We start from the raw sequence: 11805 nt of genomic DNA on the forward strand, positions 1-11805 counted from the left end.
CACTAATTTGATCTTCAAGATGTATTGCATAGTTATCGAATCTTGAGCGACTCTCGATATACCAATGGTTGTTGATTCGATCGGGATATATGGATGAAGGGACCGTACTGTACGCTAACCAAAATCTACTGGTTCTTGTAGGCACTATCAGTGATACCTAGGGAATCATGGGGCGATGTTGCTAGGCGCTTTACCATGATTCGTTGGGCAAGTCGGAAATCGTTGTTCCGAGTCACAAGGAGTTGTGAGCCCACGGCTAGCTGTATCCCTGAACCATTGAGGGTCACACAGTGTAATGGAGTTTTAATCCCCGTTGAGATAGTTAAATTTAAAGAGTTAAATTTAATGAATAAAGAAGTTGGACTTCTTAAATAAGAGTAAGGGAGTAGGATTTCCTAAAATGACATAGGGATGGACATTTTTGGAAATCACTGAATTCGGATTCAGGAAAATTTATCTTGACTTTAAAATATGCAGAAATGGTTTCTGTGCACAATGGTGAAATCGGTTCATCAATCGGAGTCACGATGAATTTTATATTAATTTCTGAACATGCGGGCTTTGCCTGTCGGGCCTCAACTTATGACTAATGGGCCCTAAGGTGTTAGTGGCCTGCATTATAAATAAGTTATTGCAGTACAGAAATTAGACACAACAGGTCATAATTTTGAGAGACAAAAATCGAAAACCCTAGTCTCCCTCTCTCAATTTTCGGCCGACCCCTCCCTCTCTCTGTCAGAGAAATTCCGGTCTGTGATTTTGAATTACAGTCAAGAATAACGAATCAGATTCGTTTAATCTCTTCGCAGAAAAACTTCTGACAGATTTTCTAGTGCAATCTGTCAGAGGGATTTAAACCTCATTCGTGGACCTGATTGAAGGAGTTCATCGGTTCCAGGGAAAGACAACAAGAGCAGATTAATTCTGTTGGTGTCCAATAATCTCGCTTCGAGATTGAAGGTAAAATTTAATAATTGTTATTTAAATTTTACACACACTTATAATTTAATCGTTGAACGGTTGATACCCACACTATGGAATTGTTCCATAATAAAATTTTTAAACTTCCGCTGCACCGGGTATCAATCGTGATTGATCTGAGAGCCGCGTTTCCAACAGTGGTATCAGAGCCAGGTTGCTCAGATCAAACGATTAAATTAATCAATTGTACAAAAATTTTTGAGTCTCGGTTTTTGAAACAAAATAAATATTTTTAAATAAAAAAAAAATTTTCGGGGGCAAAACCCGGGCAGCGATTGGATCGCTGCCCGGTGGGGCAGCAATTGTTGCTGCCCCGGGCGGCGCACGGCGCCGCCCAAAGGGGGCGCACGGCGCCGCCCACGGCGGCGCACGGCGTCGCCCAGGGGCGGCGCTCAGCGCCGCCAGGGCGGCGCACGGCGCCGCCCAGGGCAGCGCACGGCGCCGCCAGTGCAGCAACCGTTGCTGCCCTAAAGGGGCAGCCGGGCTGCCCCGGCCCGCGCCCACGGGTGATTTTATCTATAAAATTGGATTTTGTAGATAAAATATGATTTTATTTGATAAAGAGATAAAATATGATTTTATATGTAAAATGAGATTTTATATATAAAATATGATTTTATCCTGTTTAAATTTGAAATGCCACTGCATGTTATCCAATAAATTAATTTTGAATTAAATGTTATTGGATAAGGATGATCGATTGCCATGGCCAATTTTGTAGGTGTATGTTAGGAATTTACATTTGTTTTTATTGTTGTTGGTTTTATTAATGGGCCTGGTTTATGGCCCGATATGAATGTCATATGTAATAAAAGTGGGCTTGGTTTATGGCCCGTTCCCACCCCCTAAAAATGTATCCCCTACTTGTCATTGTTATTTATTGTAAATACATTAGATTTAGTGGGAGATCAAGATTTGAAGATGGTGGGCCCAGCAGACAATAAAGACGAAGAAATGTAAATTGGAAGCTAATGTAATAGGATTGCATTGCATACTGCATATTACCTAGGATTGGACTAAGACTCGTGATTGGCAACCACGGGTCAATTAGAAATGGAATCGATCATCCTATATAATATATGATATTATGATTGTATGCATGTTTTAGACATAATTGCGTGAATCCGGCAAGCATGCAATAAAATGATTATGATGAGACAAATTTTTTATAATTAAAATCCCTCATTTTAAATATGATTTAAAATTGATATCAAGATAAATAAAGGAAATTTAAATTTGTTTAAATGTTCCTACCTTCCATCAACGGTCAATGTATGTGATGCTACCCGCGGATACGGTCCGGCTCATATTATTGGGGGGGCCCGTCCGTCGGAAAGCTGTACATTGGATCGACAAATGTTGTAAGTTGGGTGGAACTCCCATGGGATCGGCTCATATTATTGGGGGATCCACATGGCGACCGTCCATCACAACTTAATATTGATGGGTCATCTTGACATGTCACTTTAAACGGCGTCATATTATTGGGCCCTTATTGGACATGAGGTAAATACATGGGGGTTGCTTTGGAAGCAATTGGGCTCTACCTTTTGAGAATTATGGTTGGCTGATATTATTCGGGACCATAAGTTTGTCAATTGGACTCCATGTTCTCACTAAGGAAAAAGTTTCCCGTTTTCACTAGAGGGTAGTGAAATCGTTAAAATAGTGGGAGTGAGATTCATAAAATTAAATTCGCCTATTTTATGTCTTAGTAAATTGCTTAAACAATCATTGATATATGTCTGTTTTTCTTTTCAGTATTTCATACAATGAATTCGCGTAATCCATTATTCTCGATCCTCGAACAAAACAAGTTGACTGGCGCCAACTATACGGAATGGTTCCGGAAGTTGAAGATTGTCTTGACTTCGGAGAAAATGCTCTACGTGTTAGAGAAAGCACCTCCGAAGGAAGCACCAGCTGATGTAAGTCCGGAGGAATTGGCCAAACTTGATGCATGGTGGGACCATGACATCAAGACCAAATGCTATATGCAAGCCTCGATGTCTGATGAACTCCAGAGGCGATTTGAGGACACCGTGAATGCTGCTGACATTCACGCTCAACTCAAGGAACTTTTTGGGGCTCAATCGAGGGCTGAAAGGTTCGCTACTGTTAAGGAGCTGATGACGTGTCGCATGCGTGAAGGGACTTCGGTCCGTGATCATGGGGTACGAGTGATTTGGCTCATACAAAAGTTAGCGACCCTTGATTTGGTGTTGGAGCATGTACTCAACGTGGATTTACTGCTTCTGTCTCTTCCTTCTTCGTTTGATGGATTTGTGATAAATTTTAATATGAACAAGATAGAGGCCACCCTTGAAGAGATGGTCAATATGCTTGTGACATATGAATCCACACTTAAGAAGGATAAGCCAGCTTTCTTGGTGGGCTCCTCATCTTCTGCTAAGAAGGGGCCAAGTATGAAGGGCAAGAAACGTTCTGCCCCACCCAAGAAAGTCGAGCCCGAGAAGAAGCACAAGACAAAGGCTTCAAACAATGCAAAATCCAAGGATGTTTGCCATTACTGCAAGAAGCCGGGTCATTGGAAGCGCAACTGCAAGGAATATCTAGAGCAGTTGGGAACTGCAAAGGGTATGTTCTATATTGAAATAAACATTTCACTTAATACAACTTCTTGGGTATTGGATACCGGATGTGGATCTCACATTTGCAATGATTTGCAGGTGATGACAAGAAGTCGCAGGCTTAGAATGGGTGAGACCCAGCTGAGGCTCGGGAATGGTTCCAGAGTTGAAGCTACGGCCATTGGAGATGTTTGTTTAACTTTGCAGAATGGTTTTAAGTTATTATTAAGAGATGTTTTATTTGTTCCAGATTTAATTAAAAACATTATTTCTATTTCTATGCTTGATAGAGATGGTTATTCTTGCAATTTTGTGAATGGGATTTGCAATATTTACAAGAATGAATGTTTGATTGGAAATGGACAACTTGAAAACGATCTATACAACTTAAAACTAAAAGACGTTCCAATAAATTATATTGATAAACCGGCGACAACAAACAAAAGGAAAATCGATAGTCAAAACCCAGCAAACCTTTGGCACGCTAGGCTAGGCCATATTTCCTCAAGGAGAATGAACAAGCTAGTGGGAGAGGGCATGTTTGATATGTCTGATATTAACTCTCTACCTACTTGTGAATCCTGCCTAAAAGGAAAAATGACTAAATCTCCTTTTAAGGGGAAACCTGAGCGTAGTCAAAATCTGTTGGATTTGATCCATACAGATGTTTGTGGACCATTTAGAGTTGGGACTCAATATGGCCACACCTACTTCATTACCTTTACTGACGATTATTCAAGGTATGGGTATTTATATTTAATGAAATATAAGTCTGAAGCATTTGAAAAGTTCAAAGAATTCAAGGCTGAAGTAGAAAACAAGCTAGGTAAAAGTATTAAAGCACTTCGATCGGATCGAGGTGGAGAATACTTGAGTACCGAGTTTTTGGACTATCTAAAAGAGAATGGGATTCTCTCTCAGTGGACTCCTCCTATGACACCACAGCTTAATGGTGTATCGGAGCGTCGTAATCGAACTCTGTTGGACATGGTTCGATCTATGATGAGCTTCACTGAGCTTCCACCTTCGTTTTGGGGCTATGCGCTTGAAACGGCGGTATTGTTGTTGAACAACGTCCACACTAAAGCAGTGGACAAAACACCATACGAGTTATGGAATGACAAAGCTCCTAAGTATTCGTACTTAAGGATTTGGGGATGTCCTGCTTACGTGAAGCGGACAGTGGGAGATAAGTTGGATAGTCAATCCAGCTTATGTTATTTTGTAGGATATCCGAAGAATTCAATCGGATATTATTTCTATTATCCTGCTGAAACAAAGGTGTTTGTTTCTAGGAATGCCACCTTCTTGGAGAAGGAGTTCTTATTGAATAAGAAAGGCGAGATGATGGAACTCGAAGAAGTTCGAGAAGAACCCGAAATACAAAATAACGATCCTATGCCTCAGGGACCATTACCGGACACGCCTGAACCTAGAAGATCCGAGAGGACTTCTAGACCTCCTGTTCGATATGGTCTTCTTCTTGAAGGGGATCAAGATGAACCCGACATTGGATGTGATCCAAGAAACTTCAAGGAAGCAATTTCTGATGCGGATTCAAATTTATGGCTTGAAGCTATGCAGTCTGAATTGGATTCGATGCATACAAACCAAGTTTGGTCTTTAGTAGATCCTCCTGATGGAATTGTTCCAATAGGGTGTAAATGGATCTACAAAAGAAAGCTTGGGCCTGATGGTAAGGTATTGACCTACAAGGCACGATTGGTGGCAAAAGGTTATACTCAAAGGCAAGGAGTTGACTATGATGAAACCTTTTCACCAGTTGCAATGTTCAAGTCCATAAGAATCCTTATTGCCATAGCTGCATGGTATGACTATGAGATATGGCAAATGGATGTGAAGACTGCCTTTCTTAATGGAGACATTAAGGAAGAAATCTATATGAAGCAGCCTGAGGGGTTCACATCCATGGGAAGCGAGCATAAGGTATGCAAGCTTCAGAGATCAATTTATGGTCTAAAACAAGCATCAAGAAGTTGGAACCAGAAATTTGATGAAACAATAAAAGATTTTGGTTTCATCAAGAACCCGGAGGAACCGTGCGTGTACAAGAAAGTAGTTAAGGATGCTGTGACATTCTTAGTACTTTATGTTGATGACATCCTACTCATTGGGAATGATGTAGGGATGTTGCAGTCAACAAAGATATGGTTATCAGGTAGATTCTCGATGAAGGATTTGGGTGAGGCATCCTACATTCTTGGGATACAGATCTATAGAGATAGATCTAAGAGAATGATAGGACTCACTCAATCAACCTACATCGACACCATATTGAAACGGTTTTCAATGGATGGGTCCAAGAGAGGACATCTACCCATGTGTCATGGAGTTTCTCTATCCAAGTCTATGTGTCCCAAGACTGATGCAGAGATAGAGAATATGACACATGTACCATATGCGTCAGCTATAGGTAGTATCATGTATGGGATGATATCTACCAGACCGGATGTAGCATTTGCTCTGAGTGTCACGAGCAGATATCAGTCTAATCCTGGTCAAATGCATTGGAAAGCCGTGAAGGACATTCTTAAGTACTTACGAAGGACTAAGAATATGTTCATGGTATATGGAGGACGAGATCTGAAATTGGAAGGCTATACCGACTCTAGCTTCCAAAGTGACTTGGATGACTCGAAGTCAACCTCTGGATTTGTGTTCATGCTCAATGGCGGTGCTGTCTCTTGGAAAAGTTCCAAGCAGGACACCACAGCGGATTCCACCACTGAGGCTGAATACATTGCAGCATCAGCTGCTGCTAAAGAGGCCGTTTGGATGAGGAAGTTCGTCCAAGAGTTGGGCGTCATTCCTGAATTTGTTGGTCCAGTCCCGATGTACTGTGACAACACGGGTGCCGTTGCTCAAGCAAAGGAACCAAGGTCTCATCAAAGATCCAAACACGTACTGAGAAAATACCACATCATCCGGGAGATTGTGGAAAGAGGAGACATCACTGTCGAACGAGTGGCCTCTGCAGACAATATCGCTGATCCGCTTACTAAGCCCTTGCCAGGACCATTGTTTGACAAACATCGCGAAGCAATGGGTCTACGTAGTATGACTAGTTGGCTATAGGGCAAGTGGGAGATTGAAAGAGTGGGTGCCCAGTAAGCCAACTTGTGGCTATGGGCTTTGATGACTCTTTGTACAAACAATCTTTTGTTTAATATTATTTACACTTTTATTAATGGCAATGACTTTATCTTTCTTCATATTGTTATATTGTGATATACTATTGTTGTTTTGATAAAGACCTTGAATGTACTATAGTGTATGTAAGATGTGGTAGAACATGGAGATGTCTATCATGAAATACATCTTATAGTCACTGTATATTCTAAACTGTTCCTAGTCGATTGAGCCGTCCGATAATAAGGATAAGGATCGCTCGAGTTTGAGACTAGAATTTGCGATGCGGAGTACCACGTTTCATTGGTAGGGAACATGGAGATGTTCGAAGCATGCAAATGGATATTCATAGGATGAATGGAGATTCATAGGATGAATAATCGAACTACCCTATCCGGACTTTCCAAGTGGTTATCACTTATCGAGTGGATAAAGTCCGCGGTTTTGGTTGTACACCATTAGTCCTTACTACTTGAAACATCATGGAGACTCTATATGCTAGTACTGTGCTTTGACTCGTTTACCGACTCTATGGGGGTCATCAGGTGTCGGGATTGGGTACAGTTACAACACATATAGGAGTCGATGCATTGTTGTCAAGGATTCACCACATACTTGCGAGTGTGGATATCCTATGCGATCTGAGGAGATATTAGTGTGACGAATCTCTGGCCAGAGTACTTGATGTGATTTAAGAAATGGTTTCTTAGTAGCACATGCGATGTCACTAATTTGATCTTCAAGATGTATTGCATAGTTATCGAATCTTGAGCGACTCTCGATATACCAATGGTTGTTGATTCGATCGGGATATATGGATGAAGGGACCGTACTGTACGCTAAACAAAATCTACTGGTTCTTGTAGGCACTATCAGTGATACCTAGGGAATCATGGGGTGATGTTGCTAGGCGCTTTACCATGATTCGTTGGGCAAGTCGGAAATCGTTGTTCCGAGTCACAAGGAGTTGTGAGCCCACGGCTAGCTGTATCCCTGAACCATTGAGGGTCACACAGTGTAATGGAGTTTTAATCCCCGTTGAGATAGTTAAATTTAAAGAGTTAAATTTAATGAATAAAGAAGTTGGACTTCTTAAATAAGAGTAAGGGAGTAGGATTTCCTAAAATGACATAGGGATGGACATTTTTGGAAATCACTGAATTCGGATTCAGAAAAATTTATCTTGACTTTAAAATATAAAGAAATGGTTTCTGTGCACATTGGTGAAATCGGTTCATCAATCGGAGTCACGATGAATTTTATATTAATTTCTGAACATGCGGGCTTTGCCTGTCGGGCCTCAACTTATGACTAATGGGCCCTAAGGTGTTAGTGGCCTGCATTATAAATAAGTTATTGCAGTACAGAAATTAGACACAACAGGTCATAATTTTGAGAGACAAAAATCGAAAACCCTAGTCTCCCTCTCTCAATTTTCGGCCGACCCCTCCCTCTCTCTGTCAGAGAAATTCCGGTCTGTGATTTTGAATTGCAGTCAGGAATAACGAATCAGATTCATTTAATCTCTTCGCAGAAAAACTTCTGACAGATTTTCTAGTGCAATCTGTCAGAGGGATTTAAACCTCATTCGTGGACCTGATTGAAGGAGTTCATCGGTTCCAGGGAGAGACAACAAGAGCAGATTAATTCTGTTGGTGTCCAATAATCTCGCTTCGAGATTGAAGGTAAAATTTAATAATTGTTATTTAAATTTTACACACACTTATAATTTAATCGTTGAACGGTTGATACCCACACTATGGAATTGTTCCATAATAAAATTTTTAAACTTCCGCTGCACCGGGTATCAATCGTGATTGATCTGAGAGCCGCGTTTCCAACACGGCTAACATCCGGCTCTCCAACTCCCAAGTAGCTTCCTCTGTTCCTCTGCGTTGCCACTGTACCATAACCAATGGTATGCGCTTGTTACGAAGTACCTTGTCCTTCCTGTCAAGAATCCGTAGGGGTTTCTCCGCATACGATAGATCCCGATCCACCTTTACCTCAATTGGATGCAAAATATGCGACTCGTCCGCCACATACTGTCTCAACAAGGACACGTGGAACACATCGTGGATCTCCGAAAGATCGGGTGGCAAGGCCAGACGGTAGGCAACATCCCCAACCTTCTCGAGAATCTCGAAAGGACCAATGAATCTAGGTGTCAGCTTACCCTTGCGACCAAACCTCATCACCTTACGAAAAGGTGACACACGCAAGAAAAAATACTCTCCTACCTCAAAATTAAGTGGCCTGCGGTGAGTGTTTGCGTAGCTAGCCTGTCGATCCTGGGCTGCTTTAACCCTGCGTCAGATCAACTCTACTGCATCAATCATTTGTTGAATCATCTGGGGACCCTCAACCTGACGCTCGCCAACCTCGTCCCAAAACAAAAGTGTACGACAACGGCGTCCATAAAGAGCCTCAAATGGTGCCATGCCAATGTTGCGATGAAAACTATTGTTGTAGGCGAACTCCACCAAGGATAAATGATCATGCCATGCTGGACCAAAATCCATCACCGCCGCGCGAAGCATATCCTCTAGAGTGCGAATAGTACGCTCCCACTGTCCGTCCGTCTCTGGATGATAAGCCGTACTCAAGCTCAAAGTAGTACCAAGGGCTCGTTGGAAACTACCCCAAAATCTCGAGGTGAATCTCGGATCTCTATCGCTGACAATGCTCAACGGAATCCCATGCAATCGAACAATCTCCCGCACATACAATTGTGTCATCCTATCAATGGTGTAATCGCGGTTATAGGGAAGAAAATGCGCTGATTTCGACAACCGATCCACGACAATCCAAATAGCGTCACAATTCCTGGAAGACATAGGCAAGTGGGTGACAAAGTCCATCGTCACATGCTCCCACTTCCATTCAGGAATCTCAAAGCTGTGAAGTAACCCTCCGGGTCGTCTAAACTCTGCCTTGACCTGCTGACACACAAGGCATCGGGATACGAACTGATAAACGCTGCGCTTCATCCCTTTCCACCAAAATCGAGTGCGAAGATCCTTATACATCTTCATGCTGCCTGGATGTACAGAGAATCGACTACGGTGAGCTTGCGATAAGATCTCATCCCTCAAAGTAGAATCCTCGTGTACCACAACTCGACCAAAAAGACACAACAGACCGTCTCCCTGCAAATGGAAACCAGAAGTGTTATCACCCTCAGCCAATCGGGCCAACTTCTGAGTTTTCAGATCAGAAATCTGAGCTTCCCGGATTCGTCTGTATAGCGCTGGCTCTGCAAGCACAGAAGAGACACGAATCCCTTGTTGTTCTTTCTTATGACGGAACGTAAATCCCAAAGAACAACACTCCTCCACTGCCTTCGAAACCGAACTGGTACGAAGGGAACTCACATAGACCTTGCGACTAAGCGCATCAGCAACGGGATTTGAAGAACCTGAATGGTACTTGATCTCACAATCGTAATCCTTCAATAGATCCATCCAACGACGCTGCCTCATGTTCAACTCAGCCTGAGTGAACAGATACTTCAAACTCTTATGATCAGTGAAGATCTTGAATCGTTCTCCGTACAAATAATGACGCCATATCTTAAGAGCAAAGACAATGGCTGCAAGCTCTAAATCATGTACGGGATAGTTCTTCTCGTGAGTCTTCAGCTGTCTGGAGGCATAAGCGATCACGTGGCCATTCTGAGTCAACACACACCCCAAACCCTGGAGAGAAGCATCAGTGAAGACTACAAAACCACCTGATCCAGATGGTAAAGCAAGAACTGGAGCTGTCGTCAGACGACGTCTCAACTCACAAAAACTATCTTCACAAGCATCAGACCAAACAAAAGAAATGTCTTTCTTCGTCAACTGAGTCAAAGGCTTAGCTATCTAAGAGAAATTTTCCACAAAACGACGATAGTATCCTGCTAAACCAAGGAAACTACGAATCTCAGAAGTTGTAGTCGGACGCGACCAATTCAGAATAGCCTCTGTCTTGCTAGGATCAACAGATACGCCATCTTGAGAAATGACATGACCAAGGAACACAACTCGGTCAATCCAGAAGTCACACTTACTTAGCTTCGCGTACAGCTGTCTCTCCCTCAAGACCTGCAATACAGTATAGAGATGGTAGGCATGCTCATCCATGCTGCGAGAATACACCAAAATGTCATCGATGAACACCACCACGAATTTATCCAGAAAGTCGCGGAAAACTCTGTTCATCAGATCCATAAAAACAGCTGGAGCATTCGTCAAACCAAACGGCATCACTAGAAACTCATAGTGTCCATACCGCGTACGAAATGCTGTCTTAGGAACATCCTCTTGTCGAACTCGCAACTGATGATACCCAGACCGAAGATCAATCTTCGAATAGACAGAAGTACCCTGCAACTGATCAAAGAGATCATCTATCCGCGGAAGAGGATACTTATTCTTCACTGTCGCTTGATTCAATTGGCGGTAATCGATACACAACCGCATTGAACCATCCTTCTTCTTGACAAATAGTACTGGGGCTCCCCATGGCGAAACACTAGGTCTAATATAACCCTTTTCAAGAAGATCTTGCAATTGCTTCTGCAGCTCTTTCATTTCTGACGGTGCCAATCGGTAAGGAGTTCTGGAAATCGGTGCAGTCTCTGGCACTAACTCAATGCCAAACTCAATCTCCCTAACTGGTGGCAAACCTGGAATTTCCTCCGGAAACACATTTGGAAAGTCACGAACCACTGGTATCTCTTGGATATCTGGCTCTCCTAAGGATGCATCAATGGCATAGATAAGGTAGCCTTCCCCGCCAGACTCTAAAGCACGTCGGGCCTTCAGAGCTGAAACCACTGGCATCGGGGGTCGCGCTCCCTCACCATAGAAATACCATGACTCGTCATCCTCTGGACGAAACTGGACAAACCTCTGATAGCAATCCACTATCGCTCGGTAGGTAGTCAATAGATCTATCCCAATGATGCAATTGAAATCCTCCATTGCTAGAATCATTAGGTTAGCAGATGTCCCTCAAAATCCAAAACACAACCCTCAACTAGACGCTTGGCTAAAACCTCGCTCCCCATAGGAGTAGAAACCACTAATAACACGTC

Source organism: Henckelia pumila, chromosome 4 (genome assembly GCF_033568475.1).
Source record: "Henckelia pumila isolate YLH828 chromosome 4, ASM3356847v2, whole genome shotgun sequence".
In the NCBI taxonomy this organism is placed as follows: Eukaryota; Viridiplantae; Streptophyta; class Magnoliopsida; order Lamiales; family Gesneriaceae; genus Henckelia; species Henckelia pumila.